The sequence below is a fragment of the Lactuca serriola genome, chromosome 9 (genome assembly GCF_051521515.1).
Source record: "Lactuca serriola cultivar US96UC23 chromosome 9, Lser_US96UC23_V15, whole genome shotgun sequence".
Classification (NCBI taxonomy): domain Eukaryota; kingdom Viridiplantae; phylum Streptophyta; class Magnoliopsida; order Asterales; family Asteraceae; genus Lactuca; species Lactuca serriola.
Genome location: NC_136416.1, coordinates 113,200,500 through 113,222,851, shown reverse-complemented (window position 1 = coordinate 113,222,851; position 22,352 = coordinate 113,200,500). Strand labels below are relative to the sequence as shown.

Here is a 22,352-nt window from a genome sequence, read left to right as displayed (position 1 = left end):
GTCGGTTTTGCCGTAAAACTTCGACAGGCCATAACTTCTTCGTTATAACTCGGATTTCGGCGTTCTTTATATGTACGGAAACCTTGAGACATATTCCAGAACTTGGTTAAGATTATTTATTCTAAATAATCTTTTGTCAAAAAGTCGTTTTCGACCCCTATTTCCTCTAAATTGACTAGCCCGGATTTGCGGGCGTTACATATATGACATAACATGTGGAATTTTTGTGTTGTAGGCTGAGTTGGACAGGTTTTGTGATGCATTGATCTCCATTAGACAAGAAATATCAGAAATTGAGAAAGGAACAGTGGACATCAACAACAATGTCATCAAGGTAATTATAACAATAACTAAGTTCTGACTGTTTTGTATTATTTGTTCAAGAGTTATATTAGGGATAATGATGGAAATTAAAAAAAAAATGTAGGGAGCACCTCATCCACCACAACTACTCATGGCTGATAAGTGGACAAAACCATACTCCAGAGAATATGCAGCTTACCCTGCACCATGGCTTCGTGCAGCTAAGTTCTGGCCTACTACATGTTCGTCTCTCTCTCATGGATAAAATTTAATCTGAATAATTAAAAAGTTTTTTTTTTTTTTTTTGAAACCTAAATTATTGATTGATGTGCTTAAAGATTGATTAACTATGGTTGGGTTAATTATGTGTGACAGGCCGTGTTGACAATGTGTATAGTGGTCGGAACCCTTCATATATTATTCTTTTTACAGATAAGATTCTTCCATAAAATGGCATCAAGGCTAGCTCCTGTCACTGGTGGTGAAAAACTGATTTTCGGTGTCCTTGAAGCAGAGCGACCTACTATCAGGTTGTTAAATGGATTTTTTAATTACCTTTTAGATCGTTAAATCTTTTTATTTTTTATGTATTGTGAAATAAATTCTAGGTTTTCTCTTTTGTAGTCAATTGCATGACAAATCTCGGATGGAGGCAAATATTGTTTTCCTCGAACAACATAAAGGTTATTTCTTACTTTACCATTTAATGTTATAAAGCAAAGTGTTGGAATACTTGAACTTGGAATTAAGAAGTTTATTTTATCATCAATGTCAGGAGATAACAGTCTTACTTTACCATTAATGTTATAGAGCAAACTAGTAAAAACTACAAGATAGGAAAGAAATGTTAAGAGATTTGATTTAACATCAATAAACTTGATTCCTAATAAGAAATACAATACAGTTCATGAGAAGTAAAATGGAAGTCTGGATCATTTGATTCAAAGTTCATTGTTGTGAGTTAATGTACAAAAGAATTAGTCAAAATACAAAAATGTGGGCGAAATAGTCATTTTACGTGGATTTAATGGATGTCTCGGTTGCAATTTAACATCATGTATGAGTTGACAAGAACCTAATCATAGTAAATATGTGTGCATTAAGTAAGTGCTACAATAGTAACATTGTAATAAAAAGCTCAGATTCAAAATTAGAAGTTTAACAATCAAGATTTCAAGAACATAATGATGGAAGCTCACTAGTCTGCAACGAATAAATAGATAGGATGCCTAGAGATGAAAAGATCAGGTGAAAAGAACAGACAAACCAGCTAAATTGAAATTTACCACTGTGCAAGAGTTGACAAGAACATAATCTGTGCATGAGGAATCTTTAGATTTACAATCAAAAGGTAAATAATCTAGATTTCAAGTATTCCAGCACCTTGATAATTATTACATTGTTATGATTCACATTTAACACTGTTTTCTAATATTTGTTTTGGTTGAACTTGTTATTCCTCAAATTTTAACAGATTCTTGAATTGTGACTCACCCATGTAGCTTTCTGAATGCAGGCTTATTTTGGTGCTGGATTAAGTGGAGTTCTGGCTTGGTGTGTGCGAGTGGGAAGGAACCAACCCAATGCCCCCAGAGTTCTGGCACCTTCCATCTTTACTTCCTATGTATCCAAGTTAATCTACTCGTATTAATTCATGTCTCAAAGTGTGTATTCCAGTATCAGGTATCATGATTTGTGTATTTACAAAATTTTGAAACAGGGTCTTGTTCAACGCTTTAGTTGTGTTTGCTCTAAGGGAGATCAACTTATCAAAAGTAAGTTATTTTTTTCACCCTTTTATTTAATATTTTTGTGATTGAATGAAATTATTAATGAAAGTAATTGACAACCCTTTTTCTGTAAATGATGTTGTGATTGTGGGAGAGGTGTTGTGATTTTCTCTGTTGCTAGGTAACCTTCTCAACAATAGCATTCTACTTAAGCAGGTGAGTAATCAAGATTAAGGGAGACTTGTAATCATGTTTGGCATTCCTTTCCAGTAAGAAACGGAGTTGTATGATTATTTGTTAGTTTTATAGGAATGTATAACCCATGTAGCAATGTATTATTTTTGTTTAACATTTGAATGATTCTTTGTATGACATTATAATTTGTGCAATTTATTTTGTTTTTTGAGTATGAAATTTTATTTTATATTATGCAATGGATTGTATTTTTTGTATATGGTATTTTATTTCTATTATGAGAAATTAAATGCAAACTTAATTTAAAAATTAATAAATATATAAATTTTTTTTTAAACATTTAAATTTATGATATGCAAAAAATGTGTGTCATCTTAATTTATGACATGGCCTTTCTTGACAGGGGCTTTCTTGATACGCATTGCGTGTCATTAACACGCGCGTCGTAAGGTCACGACACGCGAATGCGCGTCGTCTTCGTTTATGACAGGGCCTTCCTTGATACGCATTGCGTGTCGTAAACGTGCGTCGTAATTGTGCGTCGTAAATGAGCGTCGCAAATGTGCGTCGTCTCTCTTTATGACAGGGCCTTCCTTGACGCGCATTTGCGCGTCGTCTGAGCCTTTTACGACGCGCAATGAGCGTCGTAAAAGGCTGTTTTTCTAGTAGTGACTAGACACTAAGAACAAGAGAGGGCAAGCCGATTTATACAAGTGTTATACATACTCTAAAGTTATTCTAAAGCATTTGGTGTTGTGTGAAGTACTTGAGGCATCACACTTGGGGTGCTAGGATCTCAAGGTTTTCAAGGAATCAAATCAACTACAAGGTATGTAATTCTAGCCATCTTTTAGATTAAAAGTTCCCCATGTATGCTAGATAGGATTATGAACCTTGGAAATCATATTTTTCATGTATTTTAGACAAACATAGATCCAAGGTTTTATAGGGTTTCCTGTATACTTAGGGGTGTTAGAATGCTCAAAACCCATCAGTATGGGCCCGTACTACTGAAAGCAGAGGATTCGTACTTGAATCAAGGAAGGATGAGATAAGACCAGGGAACTTGTAGTGTGTGAGATCCGTACTACATACCGAGAATTATTAGTGGATAGCGAAAGATCATTTCCCAAATTGCGGGATTGGGAGAGTACAACATCATCTTGGTTTATTCCAAGACTGAGGAGCAACACGAGAAGCACCTGAGGGAGGTGCTAGAGACTTTGAGGAGGGGGAGAATTTTTTTTGCAAGGTTCTCCAAATGTGAGTTCTGGTTGCGTGAGGTGCAACTCCTTGGGCACCCTGTCAACCAGAAGGGTGTACTAGTTTATCCGGCCCAGATAGAGGCTGGGATGCAGTTGGAGATTCTGAGGTCTCCAACTGAGATTCGGAGCTTCCTGGGTCTAGCGGGTTATTACCGGAGATTTATTTGGGTTCTTGGAGGTGGTGTGATCTTTTGGACTGGCTAGTATTGAAACACTAGCAATGGTAAGCATGGTTTTCAACAGATTGGGCATGGAATGATAAGAAGGCTTGAGAATCCTTCCAGTATTGTGTGATGTAAGACGTTAGTTGGATCAAAGTGGGGGAGAATCATCCAAGGATTTAGAAGTAGGAGAAGCTTTGAAACTAGGATAAGTTTCGTATCCTTGTCAGGAAGGAAGACAGCCCAAGCAGCTGTATGGTTTGAGGATAGTGCGAGATGGAAGTTCGGAAAAACTTGCCAATAAGGAGATGGCGTTCCCGTAATGTTTTCCAGAAAACCTTAAGGAATCAGGTTGGGGATTTCAGTCAGGACATGAGTTCAATTGAGTGCGGGTCAAGCGTGTGTCGATCCAGTATGGAGAGTGTTGTAAGTCTACAGGTGTAGCCGTAGCGTGGGTACTATTGCGGGTGTAGCCATAAGCATTCACTAGGTTGGTAGATAACGTGAGAGCGTTGTTAGGTCGCGGAAGGAACAATAGTACCCACCAGTTCGGGTGTAGCAGTGAGGATATGGAAATCTACGGATTGGATTTTGGAATTACCTAGATGGATTAGATATGGTTGAACCGGTGATAAGACTGTCGGAGCGCCACTAAAGTTATGAGAGCAAGGAAGCAGGGGATTGCTTAAGGTCATTCATGACATGAGGCTACCAATGGTCATGTAGTAGTTCAGTGTTTCAGGCAGTTCAGTGTTTCAGACAGTTTTGGGTCTCCAGCAGTAATGTTATTTTGGGATTTCATGTATGGTTAGAGTCACAGATAGCTTGGGTTATGCTAAGTCACTCACAGCGGGGTTATCAGAGCGTTGGCCAGGTACAATTGAATCGTAGGGATAAGGGGATGTGTGATTCTGTTTCTAATGGGAACCTCGTGTTATCAGAAGTTAAGTAAGCATCTGAGAGACAAGTGGACTGGGTGCAGCGATAATGATTTCAGTATTGGCAGTCTGTCAGGGATTCAGACTATCTTGAGAATTTTAGATGGAGTAGATGTGATCTTGTTGCGAGGAACTCATTTATCTACCAATTTTAGAACCCTACGCGGGTTGGTCACGGGTGCCCTGAGAAGTCTTGGGTGTGCCCAGGGTTATGGCCAGGTTACTTGATTAGGTTGGCATGTGAGGAATTATAAAGGTTGATTTCGAGGACGAAATCCAAATTATGTGGGGGAGGGTAGTAACACCCCGTTTAATTAATAAATAAACAAATAAATTAATAAATGTAACTCCCGGACTAAATTTTGAAGAATTTCGATAGTTGGCGGTTGTTTAGTAAATTCCTGAATTTAATTTGAGAAGGATTTTAGAAGTGGGGGTATGTTTGGTAATTATTAGGATTTATTATGAAATTGAATTCATAAGGCATGGTATAAATGGTAAATTATGGACTTAGATTGAATAGATTCTTGGGGGCGGGGGCTAAAAGGTAAATTTTGGGGCTTAATTTGAATAAGAACTGATAAGGAGGGGTTATATGTGACAAAAGTGAAAGGACATTTGTATTGGAGCGGATATACCCGGTGACCTTTCCTTCCCGTCACCTTATTACTCCCAAACCCTAAACCTAAGAGGTTCCAGCCGCCATAAGTGAAGTCATCCACCACCACCTCCCTTCTATTCACTATTCCGATCAACAGGGATGCCTACCGCCGACAGATACACTGCTATGGAAGGTCGTCATTGCGACGCTGCTGCCGGAGAACCACCGAGGTTCGATGAAGACGATAAGTAGTCGTTCGTCAAGGTGGGTTCTATTGAGTTCTATTGCCATCGTTTTCCGCCGCCCCCTCGTCTCAGTTTCTTCTGTCGTCGAGTTATCGCCGCCGTCAGTTTATCGATCAGAGGTTGTGGTTGTGGATGAAGCTTTCCCTAAAACTGCCATGGGCCACTGTGAGGGTGGCTGTGATCGGGTGCTGTAACACCTTAAATCCGGAAGGTCAAGAAAGGAAAGGAAACCCTAAGTCAAAGGGCCGACTCGTCGAGTTCAAGGAGGAACTCGACGAGTCCGAGCGGGATCCGGGTCGAGGAGTAAGTGACCGACTCGGCAAGTCAGCTAAGGGGACTCGGCGAGTCTGGTCTGAACGAGGAAAACCCTAATTCCGGGAGTTGTATCCTATATAAAGGGTGTTATGTCCCTCCCTCAGCCTCCATATCATCCTAGAGAACCTGTAAACCCTAGATTTCGTGTGAGCTTCCATCATTTGAGAGAAATAGCATTGGAGGAAGGAAAATTTGGAAAGGAACTTGAAGATCAAGAAGGTTACTTCAAATGAGAGGTGGAAATCCAAGATCTACTTCAGTTTGTGTTCATCTTTGAGTTAATAAGCTGCTATTTTCCATCCTTTGCATCTAGATCTATTTTTGTTATGAGATTTGGGGGTTTTATGGTTGTTTGAGACCCAATTCGAGTTTGGGGGCTTAGATATGTTGTTGCCACTTCAGATCTAGTGTTGGGATAGACCAATATGTCATAAAGCATCAGAAGATGAGTAGTTGGTGAAGCCCTTTTGTCCTTAAACCTAGCCCTAGTGTGTTTTGAGCCTAGATCTCTTTAGTTATATGTAAAGTTTGCAACTTTACGTGAGGATTGAGCTTTGGAAGTATGGATCTATGATTTGGAGCCTCTGCATGGCTCGAAAAGCCACTGTATGTGTTAGGTTAAAACCCTAATTGAGATTTGATGAACAAGATGCGAAAAATAAGAACAAACACAAATATGAAGATTAGGTCGAATGATCACTCGATTTATTCAAATAAGAGGAATAAATTACACTTTCAGCATAGACTAAAGAATCTATCACTACACAAGAAACCTCACGTGGCGGCTACATTTTGCCTCGCTCTTAACCCTAATAATGAATAATACATGACTAATTATAGGGAAAAGACAAGTCTTGGGCTTTTAACCTACAATTCATCAAAGGGGCCCATTGCCCTCATCTATGGAGTGCTTTGAAACCCTACAATCTCCCCCTCAAAGTATGGAATGGATGACAATGCTTTAACTTCCAAAACAAGCATCTAGCGAATAAAGAGAACTTGCAACGAGGAATAGATGAAGCAATCCACAAATCTTGATTCTTCAATAGTCTTCAAACACGAGCTCTAGGATATATAAATCAAGCACTGAAGTAATGTCTTTAAACTTCATTTTCGAATGTAATCCCAAAAAAATCTTCATCAAAACCAAACCCGCCATAAAAACCCGTTTCAGAACAAAGAAACTGAATCACTTCTTGTCTTTGAAGAGCTCCCCCTCCAAGTCACAACGATCTTCAAATAAGCTAATGATATAAGCCATCAAAAAATATCATGTAACAACCCAAACTTTAAGATTCGTAATGCCACTTGATCGAGAAAATACTAGAAGTCGGAGATATAACAAGTCCTTAGCAGAGCTCGATAAAGAACTTCCGCTGTAAAGGATACTTCTCTATAAAAGCTTTAGTAGAGCTCGATGAAGAACTTCCACTGTAAAAGCTACATTTATAATTCTGCCACAAGCTTTATAAAAAATCTTCAACTTTGAAAAGTCACAAATCCAATTTTGAATGACCATACCAAATTCTCCCACGATTTATAATCAATAACATGATTATAAAGTCTTCAAATGGTCATGAGAATGATCCTGAATGGATAAAAATTTACTAAGCTCCCCCGTGACAAAATGATATTAACGATGAAGTATAAAATCCGAAAAAGTCGTGAAAATTTGACGTTATCACAAAACGACTTTCCGAACCGCCAAGACTTGATGAAATCTTTATTTTTCTGTTCACGAAAAAATATGTGCGTTAAAAAATCCAAAACTGTTTACCGGCCCTTAAAATTGTAAACTTTTTCGAAAAATGGGCCGAAATTGTTACTTTCCAGAAACCCAGGGGCTGGAATTGTAATCATGCATCAATAAACACCTTTATTTGTAACAAAATCTGGAATTGGTCCAAAAGTGCCAAGGCATGAAACGCATAGGGACCAAAGGAGTCAATTCGCCAAAGTTTAAGGGACTAATAATGTAACACGTTTATCTTCTTCCCCATTTATTTGACTGAATGAACGAACAAAGCTACTGGAAGTCGGTAATGGTGAAGTTACGCATACGAACCCACAAAAAATATTTCAATTAATGCCTTTCGTTCCGAGCACCCTGATGCGACCGAATCTAAGTTTGTTCCAGGTTCATTGAACCGAAACCATGTTCGGTCCGAGCACAGGTTCGCTTTTCTGATGTTTCGTTCTAGGGCAAACAAACGAAATTATGTTCGGTCCATGTTCATTGATTCAAAACCGAAACCACGTTCGGTTCGAGCATCATGATGAGAACAAAAGGGAAACTATAGCTAAACTGAATCACAGGTTTGCTTTAAAACCAGTTGCAGGTTCGTTACTTCTCGGTCTGATTCAATTGATCAAGTACAGAAAGCTAATAACGACCGAAAGCGAATTGCAGATTCACTTTAATTTCATACTTAGACCGAAATAAACCGAACCTTTGGTTCCATTCGGTTCCAATTTTTGACTTTAAGGTATGACCATACATTCGATTTAAGCCCCAACATTTCAAGCACAGGCTCGTTTCACTGACATCACGAGCTTTCGCAGAATGATCCATTCACAAATTTGATCAACGAACATACCAGATGAGATCGATTCCATTCGCAGGTAAGGACATTCATTCCAAATTAGTCATTCATGACCCTGATGCGAATCACAATCAAATTTTGACTTTTTGCTTGACCTGTGTTCTTCTAGTTTAGTCCCGATTTCATTCGCAGGAAGGATATTCAAATCCAATATTGTTAGCAGCAAAACATTCCAACCCAAATTGACGATTTGAAGTACCTAGAATCCCAATCACGATTCCATTGCCCTGAACATCACTGCCAGATACAAGCCCAATTCCAAGACTCATTACACTGTAAAAAAATAAGAACCGCGAAGCATCATATTGTGAAACAGTTGATTTGAAATTTGGATAAGCCAATTGAATCTTCAACATCGTTTTACATTCATAAACAAAACCCAACTGCTTTCCAATCACATTCACAGATGAGAACACCGTTCTCAGATTCCAATTTTGAATTTTCTGATTTTGACTATTAAAAAAGCAAACTGAGTTCTGTCCATCCAATATTCATCTGATTATCACACTACATAATCTGTATTCTTGATTTCATTCGTTCACAGGTAAGGTTGCGAATTCAACATCATTCTTTATGGTTGTATTAAGCGCCTGTTAAGAGATCTACTTGGCGATGCGAACAGGACGTCAAGGCAATTCCGAATGCAATTACCAAATTGTGATTGGTAAACTAACAAGTGATTGCGAACAGAAACACTGAATACTTCCACAATGATTACATCATCCAGATTTTAGATGTTTTTGAATTTTGGCTTTTCAATTTTGACCATCCAAATTGCACACATCGTTGTTCATCCGGTCGTTAACAGTTCATCACATGACTTTAAAGATTTGCATTCAACAAACATAAAATCGATTCTCCAAATATTGATTTCACTCAAGGATCATCATCAATTTCTAAGTTCGACATGAATCAAATGAAATCAAATTGACGATAAGAACAGGAACGAGAAAATTGATGAAAAAGAAGATCTTGGATTAAGACAAACAAAAATCGATTCTTGAGAATTTATGTTTACACGTTGAAACCATTAACCAAAGACGATTAAAAAAAAATCATCAATTGTAGATTTAGAATCGAATACTGAAGGAATGAAATCAATTGCAAGTGACGCATACAGGAGCTTGAGATAAGATTGGATATGCGGATCATGAACAGTGGAATGGCCAAGATTTTGGGCCACAAAAAAATATATGCATGGATCCAATTAGGTCAAAACAAATAACTAAAATCGATTGACTTTTGGATTAAGTGAGCAAACAGATCCAATATGAACAAAAGAACGAATCAGAAATAATACCAGATGAACAGTAGATGAACTACATAAATTTCCATGAACAGTAACTTGAATAGAATTTTGATTCCATACCGCCAAAACACCAACAATCTTCAATATATGTGCAGAAAATCACCAAATCAAGAACCGATACATCAAAAATCAATAGATCTTCAAAGACCCGCTCTGATACCACTTGTTAGGTTAAAACCCTAATTGAGATTTGATGAACAAGATGCGGAAAATAAGAACAAACACAAATATGAAGATTAGGTCGAATGATCATTCGATTTATTCAAATAAGAGGAATAAATTACACTTTCAGCATAGACTAAGAAATCTATCACTACACAAGAAACCTCACGTGGCGGCTACGTTTTGCCTCGCTCTTAACCCTAATAATGAATAATACATGACTAATTATAGGGAAAAGACAAGTCTTGGGCTTTTAACCTACAATTCATCAAAGGGGCCCATTGCCATCATCCATGGAGTGCTTTGAAACCCTACAATATGGATTAAGAACTGGAGCGACTCGGCGAGTCACATGGGTCGACTCCGCGAGTTGGATGAAGTTGGGCAGGAACTCGGTGATTTGGAAGAACAAATCAACGAGTTTGTTGAAGATTTCCTTGGACTCGGCGAGTCTGTTCTTGGACTCGGAGAGTAGAGACGCGAAACCCCAAACCCTTCGAGTTAAGACTCGGATCAGTGCGCTGTGTGGGGACTCAGTGAGTTGAACAGGTCAGGACTCGGAAATCGGTAGACTCGGCGAGTCAGGGGCTGACTCGGCGAGTCGAGTCGCGGATGAAAGGATTCTGAGCTAATGAACTCGGCGAGTCAGTAGGCAGACTCGGCGACTAGGGTTGACCAGGAAGGTTGACTTTGACCAGGACTTTGACTTTGACCAGAGTTGACTTTCGGGGGACAGTTAGACTAAGTGTTGCTTTGATATTGGTAGCTCGGGGAGCTAGTAGAGCAGGAGTTCAAAGAGTTGTCGGGCAGCGGCTAGAGGGGCTATCAGCAAGTTCAGCAAGTGCAGGTGAGTTTCCCTTTGTGTGAATGGGTCTAAGGCCACAATGTCGGCCCATGTAGTTATGAGTAGAAGACCCGGGGGTTAACCCTAGGCATAGTATGCTAGTATGATAGTCAGGACGAGGTCCAATGATAACGGGTGGGTACCCAAGGAATGGTTTATATGTTAGTTTATACTTGTTGTCTGTGTGATACTTGTATGTGCCTGGTAGGGAGGTGAGTGTGGGCGAGGTGTCGTATCTCACCAATAGCAGAGTGTGGATGGTGTTCCACATCTCATTAGTAGCAGATCAGGGGTGAGGCCCAAGTTAGGGAAAGAGTGAGTTTGGGCTGGGCCCGTATCTCACTATCAGTAGGAGCATGGACGGGGTTCCATGACTCCTCAGTAGCAGGACAAGGGCGAGGCCCAGGATAGGCGAGGCCTTAGGACATGATCCATTAGTATATGTTTAGCTTATGTGATGTAATATGTTTATGTGCTATTATATGTTGGCGGGCGAGGCCCAGTGACAAGCGAGGCCTAAGTGAAACAGCTCTGTATCCGAGCGGGGCTTGAAGCCAGGTGAGGCCTGGAGCGGCGGGGCCGTTGTAGCGGGCGAGGCCCGAGGTAGGGGGCGAGGCCCAGAATAGCAGGCGTGGCCCAGTATGTGTAGTATGTGGTTATGTATGGTATGTGGTAGGGTGGGCAGCTAAATAAGATTCGTGCTTATGGTTTTCAGTTTTGGTTTCAAGTACTTCCGGTAGCGGAGGGAAGAGCTCTGGGTGATCGCATGGCACACACCATAGATTAGACAGTCTGGGAATGTTTTACTCTGATAACGAACATGTGTTTTTGGAGATTAATACTCTGATTATGTTTTGGATTGATGATTTTGCTTTAAGTAATGTTTTATTAAAAGAAATTTTTAGTCTTGAATTTTGGGATGTTACAATTTGGTATCAGAGCCTTGGTTTGAGGGATTCGGACGTGCTCTCGGGTGTGTCTGAACTCAAACTAAGGAATTGGTATGGAAGTTTTCAAAATGAAAAGTCAGTTTTGTAAAAAGAGTTTGAGAAAGAAAACAGTTTTAGAAAAGCAAAAGAACTCACAAATAAAAGAATTTTGAAAGGAGAAAAAGGGTGTGGTGCATGCAATCAGTCGAGCTCAAGTAAGTACCCCAAAATACCCATACAAGTTTATGTTATGATTATCAGTTAGTAGAATAGCATGCTAGATTAAGACTAAGGATCTAGGGAGGATGCCTTATGTGCATGTTATATGTGCTTTGAGCTGCATGGTAGTGCTGATTAGACAGTAGTAGGATAGCCTGTTTAGGTTATGCCTGAGTTTATGAGTTTGTGTTGCATGCTAGTACAGATTCTTGCTATGTGGATATGACTGCTTGAGTATGTTATGGTTAGATTTTCCCTTGTCTGAATGCTGCTTGCTTTGTGCATTGTGGGATTCTGAGTGATGGGAGTTAGCCATTAGGTGAATACGTCACGTTACATGTGATCAGGGTTGAATAATCTCAGAGTACTGGATTTGGCCCTATTGCACAGCTCTTGTCTGAGTCCAACCGTTGTAGGGATGAGTCTTTTACTTGAAGGATTATCTGAGCCTCGTCACATGTGATAGTATCCAGGTAATGGCTAATTGGCATCACAAGGAGTCCTTCAGCAGCTGAGGACTGGTTTGGTGTGAGTCAGAGTTTTCCCTAGGGCAAGCCTAGGATGAGGTAGTGCTGGGAGCAGTAGTAGCGGGAAAGGGACCTGGTGTAGTCAAAGCGGTTCTTGAGGAAAGTACGGATAGATGTGATAGGTAGTATGGGCCCGTACTACTGAAAGCAGAGGATCCGTACTCGATTTGGGAAAGGCCGAGACAAGACCGGGAACCGGGTAGTGCGTGTGTTTGGTCTCGCGGCGGTGATAAGCATTCTGATAGTGGATGTATTATATTTCAGCATGGTGACATTGCGAGCGAGACCAGTGGGCGGATCAGGCGCCGGAGAGGGATCAGGCTCGGGTTTAGGAGTCGAGCAGCTCGAGGAGCGAATGAGGGAGTTGATATCAGTGGAGGTTACGCGCAGTATTCTAGATCAGACTCCTGTGAACTTTGGCACGGTCAAGGAGGGTATACTGGAGATTTTGGATGAGAAGCTGGGAGCCTTCCGTACCGAGATGATGGCTTTGATGGGAGCACGTACCTTGACATTTCGAGAGTTTAGGGCTTGCGGGGCACCAGATTATCATGGGGCTAAGGACCCCATCGTTGGCAGCAGATGGTTGGCTGATGTTGCCAACGCATTCCGTACGAGCCGGTGTCCTGAGGAGGACAAGGTCAGACTCGCCTCCTGTCTTCTGAAGTACAGAGCGAGGGATTGGTGGGAGGAGATCGGTCATGCTTTGGGGGATGATGCTGCGTTGGACGCGATGACATGGAGTGATTTCTCGGCCAGGTTCAGGGCGGAGTTTTCGCCAATTATTGAGGTGCAGCAGTTGGCACGGGAGTTTTAGGATTTGACGCAGACCACTGAGACTGTGGCGGAGATCACCGCCAAGTTCAGGGAGAGGGCTCTTCTTGTACCGCAGTATGTTGCGAATGAGGAGATGAAGAAGGCCCGATACCATGAGATGTTGAGGGATGACATCAGGCAGTTTCTGAGCAGGTCCAGCTGCAAAACGTTGGAGGATATGATCGCGCGAGCTAGAGAGAGAGTGAGAGAGAGAGAGAGATTTGGAGTAGATCCGGAAGAGGAAGCCGGATGAGGTTCAGGTAGCCACAGGTTCGGGCAAAAGGCCCAAGGGATCGGATTCGAGATCGACGGATTATCAGGACCGCGGCCGGTACGGGAAGTGTGGTAGGGCGCACGGGGGCGCGTGCCGGAGTGGTAGCGGTGGTGAGTCTGGCTGCTTCAAGTGCGGTCGGACTGGTCATTTTAGCATGGATTGTACTATTACAACCACACAGGGATCAGACTTGATATGTTTTCACTGCAATCAGCGGGGCCACAAGAAGGCCCAGTGCCCCAGTTTGTTTCTGGCAGGACGGGTGATGGCACCTGCCCCTGCAACCTTGAGGATCACAGACGGCCGTCAGGGCCGTGCAAAGACGCCTGCAGTAGGAGGCAGGGATTTTCAGATGTCTACCTTGGAGGCACGAGCAGCATCATACGTTGCAGGTATGCGACTTCCGTTTTCAGTTCTTTTATTTGTGCATGATTATATTGTTATGGTTCTGCATCATTATCAGTATGAGTATTCTATTTTGTGCAGCTTGCTTGTGATCGAGTTATATGCCATCTGCATATCTTGGATATTTGAATGGTAGTTAAGGGATGTGCCCTATCGGTGAAGGTCGCTTAGGATGCAGTAACCATAGCATGCCTAAGAGGGACTTGGTATGTCTCGCTAGTTCGAATGTATAGTTTTAGAAATGGACTAGTTAGATCCCTAGCTATGGTAGGCTTGGGGTTCCTCAGCAGATCGATTATGGAATGGTAGCAAGGATTGGGATTTCTTTTCAAGCATTGAGCAGCGAGGTGTAAGCAAGATCGAAGTGGGGGAGAATCCTCCGAGTGTACAAAGGTATGAACACGCAGATCCAGAATGAGTACACCATCTCTGAGTAGGAAGAGAAGTAGTAAATCGTATGATGGATTGAGGAGTTCAGGGTTGGGAGTTTGAGAAACTCCCCATCAGTCAGTGCGTGTAATGGTGATGGTTAGTACGTGATTGGGAATTCAGGTTAGAGGATCGCCTGTAGGACTCGAGCGGGTCAGAATGAAGATCATGGGGACAGATAGCATGTGATGCTTTCGTGTTAGTAGACAGTGGAAGAGGCAACATATAGAGAATGGTAGAGCAGTGGGAGAGCCGCAGCTTTCTCCAGCAGCGGTGAGTGGTGGAAGGTGTTATAAGACTACGGGGCAGCTGTAGCATTCCTTAGTAGCTTCGTTAGTGGAGTTGGGGCGAGGCCCTTATCTCCTAGTGATCAGATAGGGATCAGGAATAGGTAGTGGATGAGAATAGTAGGGAGTTTTCCTGTATAGCCCTAGAGAGGTGAGACCTTGGGAGAGGCCGCTCCAGGATGTAGTTGGGTGAGACCCGTGGGCGAGGCCCATATGAGAGTAGCATTATAGGTGAGACTTGAGAGCAGGGTTGCTCAGTAGTATGGTTGGGTGAGACCCGTGGGCGAGGCCCGAGCGAGAGTGGTTAGACAAGTGGGACTAGAAGGATAGAGGCAGGTAAGACCCGTGGGCGAGGCCCGTGAGTTATAGCAGCACAGGTGGGACCTGGTAGGGACCTTAGTGTCGAGATAGGGGGTCGAGGATCCCAGGATTGTAGCGCCTGAATGGCAGAATAGATGGGGCAGTTATAGGTAGTCGGAGTTTCTTCGAAAATCGTTGGGAGCGACTAGGAGTTGTGTTGGGGCTAGCGACCGGTGGGAGCCGGTAATCCAGATATTGATAGACTGGTAGGGACAAGGGTGGTCTCGGTTCATTCGGAAGGCAGATAAGGAATAGCGGAAATTTCCAGCCAGTAGCAGTGCTGGTAAGCGGTCTATGGCGGAATTCAGTTAGTTGATCGAGGGGTGCTCGGCACCAAGTTATGACAGAGTGTCAGTGGATACTGGCGGTAATGATCCGTACTAGAAGTAGCGGGGGTGATGGAGTTGGTGAAGGATGGGACCTTCACAATGACAAAGGAAATAGTTGGTTATGGAATGTTGCCCTGGAAAGGGCGGAAATCGCGCAAGGAAAGAGGGGGTGAACCCCTATGGGTTCGGTTGCAGTACTCGGAGAGTACCAGAAGGATTGTCGGTTGAGTAAGTTGTGTTTCCAGAATGTTCATGGTCAGGGTTGATCCGAGATTATTATCCGCAAGGATTAATGTTAGTCGGAATGATCGGGCGAAAGACCAGCGAAGGTAGGCAGCTGGTGTTGGAGTAATTAGTAGAGTATTGGAAGCAGATCGCAGGCGGTTAGCCATAGCAAACTTCGAGGACGAAGTTTAGTTTAAGTGGGGGAGAGTTGTAACACCCAAAATCAGGAAGGTCAAGAAAGGAAAGGAAACCCTAAGTCAAAGGGCCGACTCGTTGAGTCCAAGCAGGAACTCGGCGAGTCCAAGCGGGATCCGGGTCGAGGAGTAAGTGACCGACTCGGCGAGTCAGCTAAGGGGACTCGACGAGTCTGGTCTGAACGAGGAAAACCCTAATTCCGGGAGTTGTATCCTATATAAAGGGTGTTATGTCCATCCCTCAGCCTCCATATCATCCTAGAGAACCTGTAAACCCTAGATTTCGTGTGAGCTTCCACCATTTGAGAGAAATAGCTTTGGAGGAAGGAAACTTTGGAAAGGAACTTGAAGATCAAGAAGGTTGCTTCAAAGGAGAGGTGTAGATCTGAGATCTACTTCAATTTGTGTTCATCTTCGAGGTAATAAGCTGCTATTTTCCCTCCTTTGAATCTAGATCTATTTTTGTTATGAGATTTGGGGGTTTTATGGTTGTTTGAGACCCAATTCGAGTTTGGGGGCTTAGATATGTTGTTGCCACTTCAGATCTAGTGTTGGGATGGTCCAATATGTCATAAAGCATCAGAAGATGAGTAGTTGGTGAAGCCCTTTTGTCCTTAAACCTAGCCCTAGTGTGTTTTGAGCCAAGATCTCTTTAGTTATACGTAAAGTTTGCAACTTTACGTGAGGATTGAGCTTTGGAAGTATGGATCTATGATTTAGAGCCCCTGCATGGCTCGAAAAGCCACTGTATGGATTAAGAACTAGAGCGACTCGACGAGTCACATGGGTCGACTCGGCGAGTTGGATGAAGTTGGGCAGGAACTCGGCGAGTTGTAAGAACAACTCGGCGAGTCTGTTGAAGATTGCCTTGGACTCGGCGAGTCTGTTCTTCGACTCGGCGAGTCGAGACGCGAAACCCCAAACCCTTCGAGTTAAGACTCGGATCAGTGCGTTATGTAGGGACTCAGTGAGTTGGACAGGTTAGGACTCGAAAATCGGTAGACTCGGCGAGTCGAGTCGCGGATGAAAGGATTTTAAGTTAATGAACTCGGTAAGTAGGGTTGACCTGGAAGGTTGACTTTAACCAGGACTTTGACTTTGACCAGAGACTTAGTTGACTTTCGGGGGACAGTTAGACTAAGTGTTGCTTTGATATTGGTAGCTCGGGGAGCTAGTAGAGCAGGAGTTCAAAGAGTTGTCGGGCAGCGGCTAGAGGGGCTATCAGCAAGTTCAGCAAGTGCAGGTGAGTTTCCCTTTGTGTGAATGGGTCTAAGGTCATAATGTCGGCCCATGTAGTTATGAGTAGAAGACCCGGGGGTTAACCCTAGGCATAGTATGCTAGTATGATAGTCAGGACGAGGTCCAATGATAGCGGGCGGGTGCCCAAGGAATGGTTTATATGTTAGTTTATACTTGTTGTCTGTGTGATACTTGTATGTGCCTGGTAGGGAGGTGAGTGTGGGCGAGGTCCCGTATCTCACCAATAGCAGAGTGTGGATGGTGTTCCACATCTCATTAGCAACAGATCAAGGGAGAGGCCCAAGTTAGGGAAAGAGTGAGTGTGGGTTGGGCCCGTATCTCACTATCAGTAGGAGCATGGACGGGGTTCCATGACTCTTCCGTAGCAGGACAAGGGCGAGGCCTTATGATAGGATCCGTTAGTACATGTTTAGCTTATGTGATGTGATATGTTTATGTGCTATTATATGTTGGCGGGCGAGGCCCAGTGACAGGCGAGGCCTAAGTGAAACAAATCTGTATCCGAGCGGGGCTCGAAGCCAGGCGGGGCCGTTGTAGCGGGCGAGGCCCAGAATAGTGGGCGTGGCCCAGTATGTGTAGTATGTGGTTATGTATGGTATGTGGTAGGGTGGGGAACTCACTAAGCTTCGTGCTTACGGTTTTCAGTTTTGGTTTTAGGTACTTCCGGTAGCGGAAGGAAGAGCTCGGGGTGATCGCATGGCACACACCATAGATTAGACAGCCTGGGAATGTTTTACTCTGATAACGAACATGTGTTTTTGGAAATTAATACTCTGATTATGTTTTGGATTGATGATTTTGCTTTAAGTAATGTTTTATTAAAAGAAATTTTTAGTCTTGAATTTTGGAATGTTACAGGTGCGTTCCCTTGATCAGTTCCCCGTCGCTCAGCCTTCTCTTTTCTCCATTTCTTTCTGATGGTACATCGTTGTTGCCACCTTGTCCAGCTGTACATCATCGCCGCTGTTAGCCACCGTTATGCCACCGATGAGCCGCTTGAGTTGTTGCTGCCATTGCCAAACACCACCAGTTGGGTGGATAGGTGCGTCTTGCAAATGAAGTCGCGTGGGTGTGGTGCTGCTTGTCTAGGAACCAACAGAAACCAACGCCACCACCGTGAGGTGGTGACTGCCATCCCAAAATCATCGTTGTTGTCCCCTTGAGCCACCAGGTGGGTGGCTGGAGGGTTGTGTGCAATCTAAAGTATGTGTGTGTGTTTTGCCTAGCTGGAGTTCATGGGAAAAGCACCCACCACCACCGTGAGGTGGTGGCTGCCGCCGGCCACCACTAGAGTGGTTGTGTGTGTGTTAGAGTAGTTAGTGTGTGTGTGTGTGTGTTTGTTTATGGATTAAAAACTTGTATTTGTAATTAGTAGAAAATGTAATGAAAAGAACCATAACCACCATCGTAAGGTGGTGTCCGCCACCGTGAACCGCCGTTGACCACCACTACCCGAGGTGGTAGTGGGTGGTGCCCCCCAAGCAAAACCCTAATGGACCTAGCAAGACCCTAATCGGCTTAAAGATTAATTTTGGGCCTATTGGGCCATGTTTGGGTAGAAATCCCTAATTGTGAGTATTTGGGCCTTGGACTTATTGGGACCCACCTTTGGGCCATTGGGATTGGATTGTGTAATTAAGCCCAAATTATTCCATATCATTTATCTAGTAGAGTAAAGGACTTAATGGATTAAGTCCTTAATGAGTTAAGTGAGAAACACTTAACCTTAATTGTCATTTTATCTGAAACCCTAATTTCACTTGGACTTGAGTTGGGCCTTCCTATTTGGCCTTGGTGATTAGGATAATAATGGACCATCCAAGAGCAAGCAAACGGATTAGAATAATTTAATGGTCTTAGGGTAAGGCCCATATGAGGGTTTGGGCCCAATTTGGAAAATTGGGTCATAGTTTGGGCCTTGATGGTTATATGATAATGGGCCATTAGAATGCCAAATGTTGGACTGAACTAAATGGTTGGGCTTTTGATCAAGACCATGTAGAGATTTGGGCCCAATTGGGAAAATTGGGCCATAAATGGGCCATAGTTGGGCTTTGGTCCATTATTAGACCTTTGGGCCTTTAGATTGGGCCTTGGGCTTGATTCAAGCTAACATTGGGGTAAGGTAATCTCTTACCCAAGCATGGACTTATGACTATGAGTTGGAACCCAATTATTAATTGGGTGTTATTTTGATATTGACAGATCGGGAATCTATCATCCAATAGCTATGGTTTTGTCAGCGGGACTTCAGCATGTGAGGTGAGTTTCCTTCGAGTAGGAACTAGTCTACACCCACAATGCCAACCCGATTAGATAGCAGTAGTTCCAGACTTCGGTCCGATGCTGGGGTGGTCCCGAGAAGTAGTTCAGTATGCTTGATGTCTTTGTGATTCATGCATGTCTATGTGTTATGTGTTGCGGACCGCGGTCCGATGCAGTATATGTGTTATTGTATATGTTATGATTATGTTATGCTATGTTCAGTCAGATCCGGACTTCGGTCCGATGCAGTGGGCAAGGCCCTAGTTAGTTCCGGATTTCGGTCCGATGCAGTAGGCAAGGCCCTAGTTAGTTCCGGACTTCGGTCTGATGCAGTGGGCAAGGCCCTAGTTAGTTCCAGACTTCGGTCCGATGCAGTGGGCAAGGCCCTAGTCAGTTCTGGACATCAGTCTGATGCAAAGAACAAGGCCCTAGTCAGTTCCGGACATCAGTCTGATGCAAAGAACAAGGCCCTAGTCAGTTCCAGACTTCGGTCCGATGCAGAGGGCAAGGCCCTAGTTAGTTCCGGACTTCGGTCTGATGCAGTGGGCAAGACCTAGTATGTGCTTTATATGTTATTGTATGGTATGTGGTAGTTTGGAGGAGCTCACTAAGCTTCGTGCTTACAATTTCAGTTTTGGTTTCAGGTACCCAATTTTCAAAAGAGGAGCTCGGGAAGATTGCAGTGCACACACCATCTTTTCAGCCTGGGAAGTTTATACTCTGATATTTTGACAATTATTACGATATTTTGAGATACACTGTTTATGATTTCTATATGATGTTCGATGACTATGGTTTTATTATTAATTTAAAACGAAATTTTTAGACTGTATTTTTGGGATGTTACATTATATCTATTTAATTACATATGATTTATAATCAAATGTGATTATATCTATTAATCACAAATGATTAAATGTATTTAAAAAAAATATTCATTATATTTATATGATATCTCTTTTATAGATACAAAATGTTGTTGAAAAGTTGTGTTCTATTTATAAAATACATTCTTATAAACTAATATCCTTTTAATCTATATAATTTTGCGTTATCTATTTCTCAAAAATTAAATAAGGTATTAATTAGATGAATCCAATATGCAAAAGAAATAGATGTTTGGTTTTAAAAATACTAAACTAATTAGATAGCCCAAAACTTAGCTTTAACTTAAGCCCAAATAATATTTGACCTAACTATTAACTTGAAATTACGTCTTACCTCCTTATTAAACGTCGACACAATTCATTTCCTGAAAAACGCATCCAACACAAATAATCTTCCAATGTTATCTTCATCTCCGACCGATGCTCCCTATCTGGCGATCTTTCTTCTCCGATGAAGCTCGAGACTAAAATCCATGTCGCAGCAGCAACACCATATTGGGAACCAGAAAATAAAGAAACGTGAGACTCGAACGCTCCACGAACTTCTTGAGTTCTTTGTTCTCGTGTAGCTTCCTGTTTCCTCCGCACCCACACCATACCAATTGTCGATGAAAAACCTAGGCCACACCTACTTTCGATCTCGTCGCCACCACTCATCTAGGAAATAGGAGTCCATCAGCTGATATGCTCATTGATCGAGTCATATAACCCTTGTAAGATCGATTGAACAATACAACTATTGTTTTCCAGCTCCTGGAATAAAAATGAGGCGGTCAGATTTCCCCAATCTTATGTCCAACGCGATTGTATCTGATTATGGTGGAGATTTCTACCTCTGAGACATGTAGGCATTCAAAACTTGGATCCTCTTCTACTTCACTTCTTTCGGAGGAACCACATGTGGATTCTGGTGGACATTGAGTTTGGGAAGTTGGTCACGGTGGCCAAAGGTCAAAGGAAGTTGCTGGAGCAGATTGTCGCAGAGAACGAAGGTGGTAACTGTGGCAGGTGAAACGACCTAGTGGCACTCCTTTCTTCTACTGTTACCTCAAACAGAGGGAGGCGAGGGAGATGCCGGTAAGTGAAGAGGTAGAGGAGGTGGTTGCTAAAGGAAGAAGATGGCAATAAGTGGAGCAGGAGATCGGGAATTGATATCGGGAAACCAAACAGATCCAGAGAGTGTGAAGAAGCAGCTCGATGATTCCGACGAAATTAGGTTGGTTTCGGAGTCATTACGGTGATTCCGGCGACGTTAGGTGGTTCCGGTGGAAGTATTTGATGGTGACGGTGGTTCGGGCAGAGAGAGAAATATGAGAGATATGTAGAGAGAGAAAGAAGAGATATGTGGAGAGAGAAAGAGGAGAGATGTATATAGAGAGAGTGAAAGATAAGAATGTTCTCAATTGTTCTTAATATAAAAAATGTTTTCATTTGAATATATATATATATATATATATATATATATATATATATATATATATATTGATTGGATCGATCTTATGTCGGTGTTTTTGTGGAATCTCCACCTACAATTAAATGGATACGTTACGTTATGATGATTAGTGAAATTTATTAAACTAAAAATCAACTTATTATCATACGGTTGTCCATTCTATGTAACATTCATATAAATTGGGGCTAGCCCACTTCGCTAATAAAGAAGTGTTAAACTAACAACTATTCAAAAAAAGAAGTAACATCCATTATGATCGAAGAGAGAGAGAGAGAGAGAGAGAGATTACTATGACAACTCTTCCATATTTATTACTAGGTATAAGACTCATGTATTACATGGGTTAACTAAAAAAATTAAATATAAAGGTCTTAATATTTAAGAACTTTGGATTTTTAAAAAAAAAATAAGAAAAATAATGAATTTTTAAAATTGATTTTTTTTATCTTTTAAATTTAAATAAACAAACAAAATAAATTAATGGACTTTAATTTGAAAATTTTGAATTAAAAAAGTAAGTCCATTAATAAAATTGATATTTAATAAAATTGCTACATTTATTATAATTATTACACAAAAATATTATGTATAATTTATTAAAATAGAAAAACCCATGAAATGACATGTAGAAAATAAGTTAATTCAAAATAACAAAAATCACATTTAGCAAATTGAAAGAGAATGTGACATGTGATAAAAAAAACATTCATTTATTAGAGTAGATATAGAAGTAACATTGAAATTCAAACAACAAATTATATCATAAAGACACTATTTTTTTTTTTTTTTTTGCAAGGTATGGAAAATCAATTCATGAATAAT

General features: G+C 41.8%; 1 long non-coding RNA gene across 1 annotated transcript; it reads right to left on the bottom strand.

The window, feature by feature from the left end:
• Nucleotides 1–1,552: 1,552 nt before the first annotated feature.
• LOC145073180 (uncharacterized) lies at nucleotides 1,553–21,475 on the bottom strand. Its single transcript, XR_013691284.1, has 2 exons — nucleotides 20,412–21,475; nucleotides 1,553–1,923 (listed from the first exon to the last, which is right to left on the bottom strand). It is a non-coding gene; the product is annotated as an uncharacterized LOC145073180 (long non-coding RNA).
• Nucleotides 21,476–22,352: the final 877 nt, after the last annotated feature.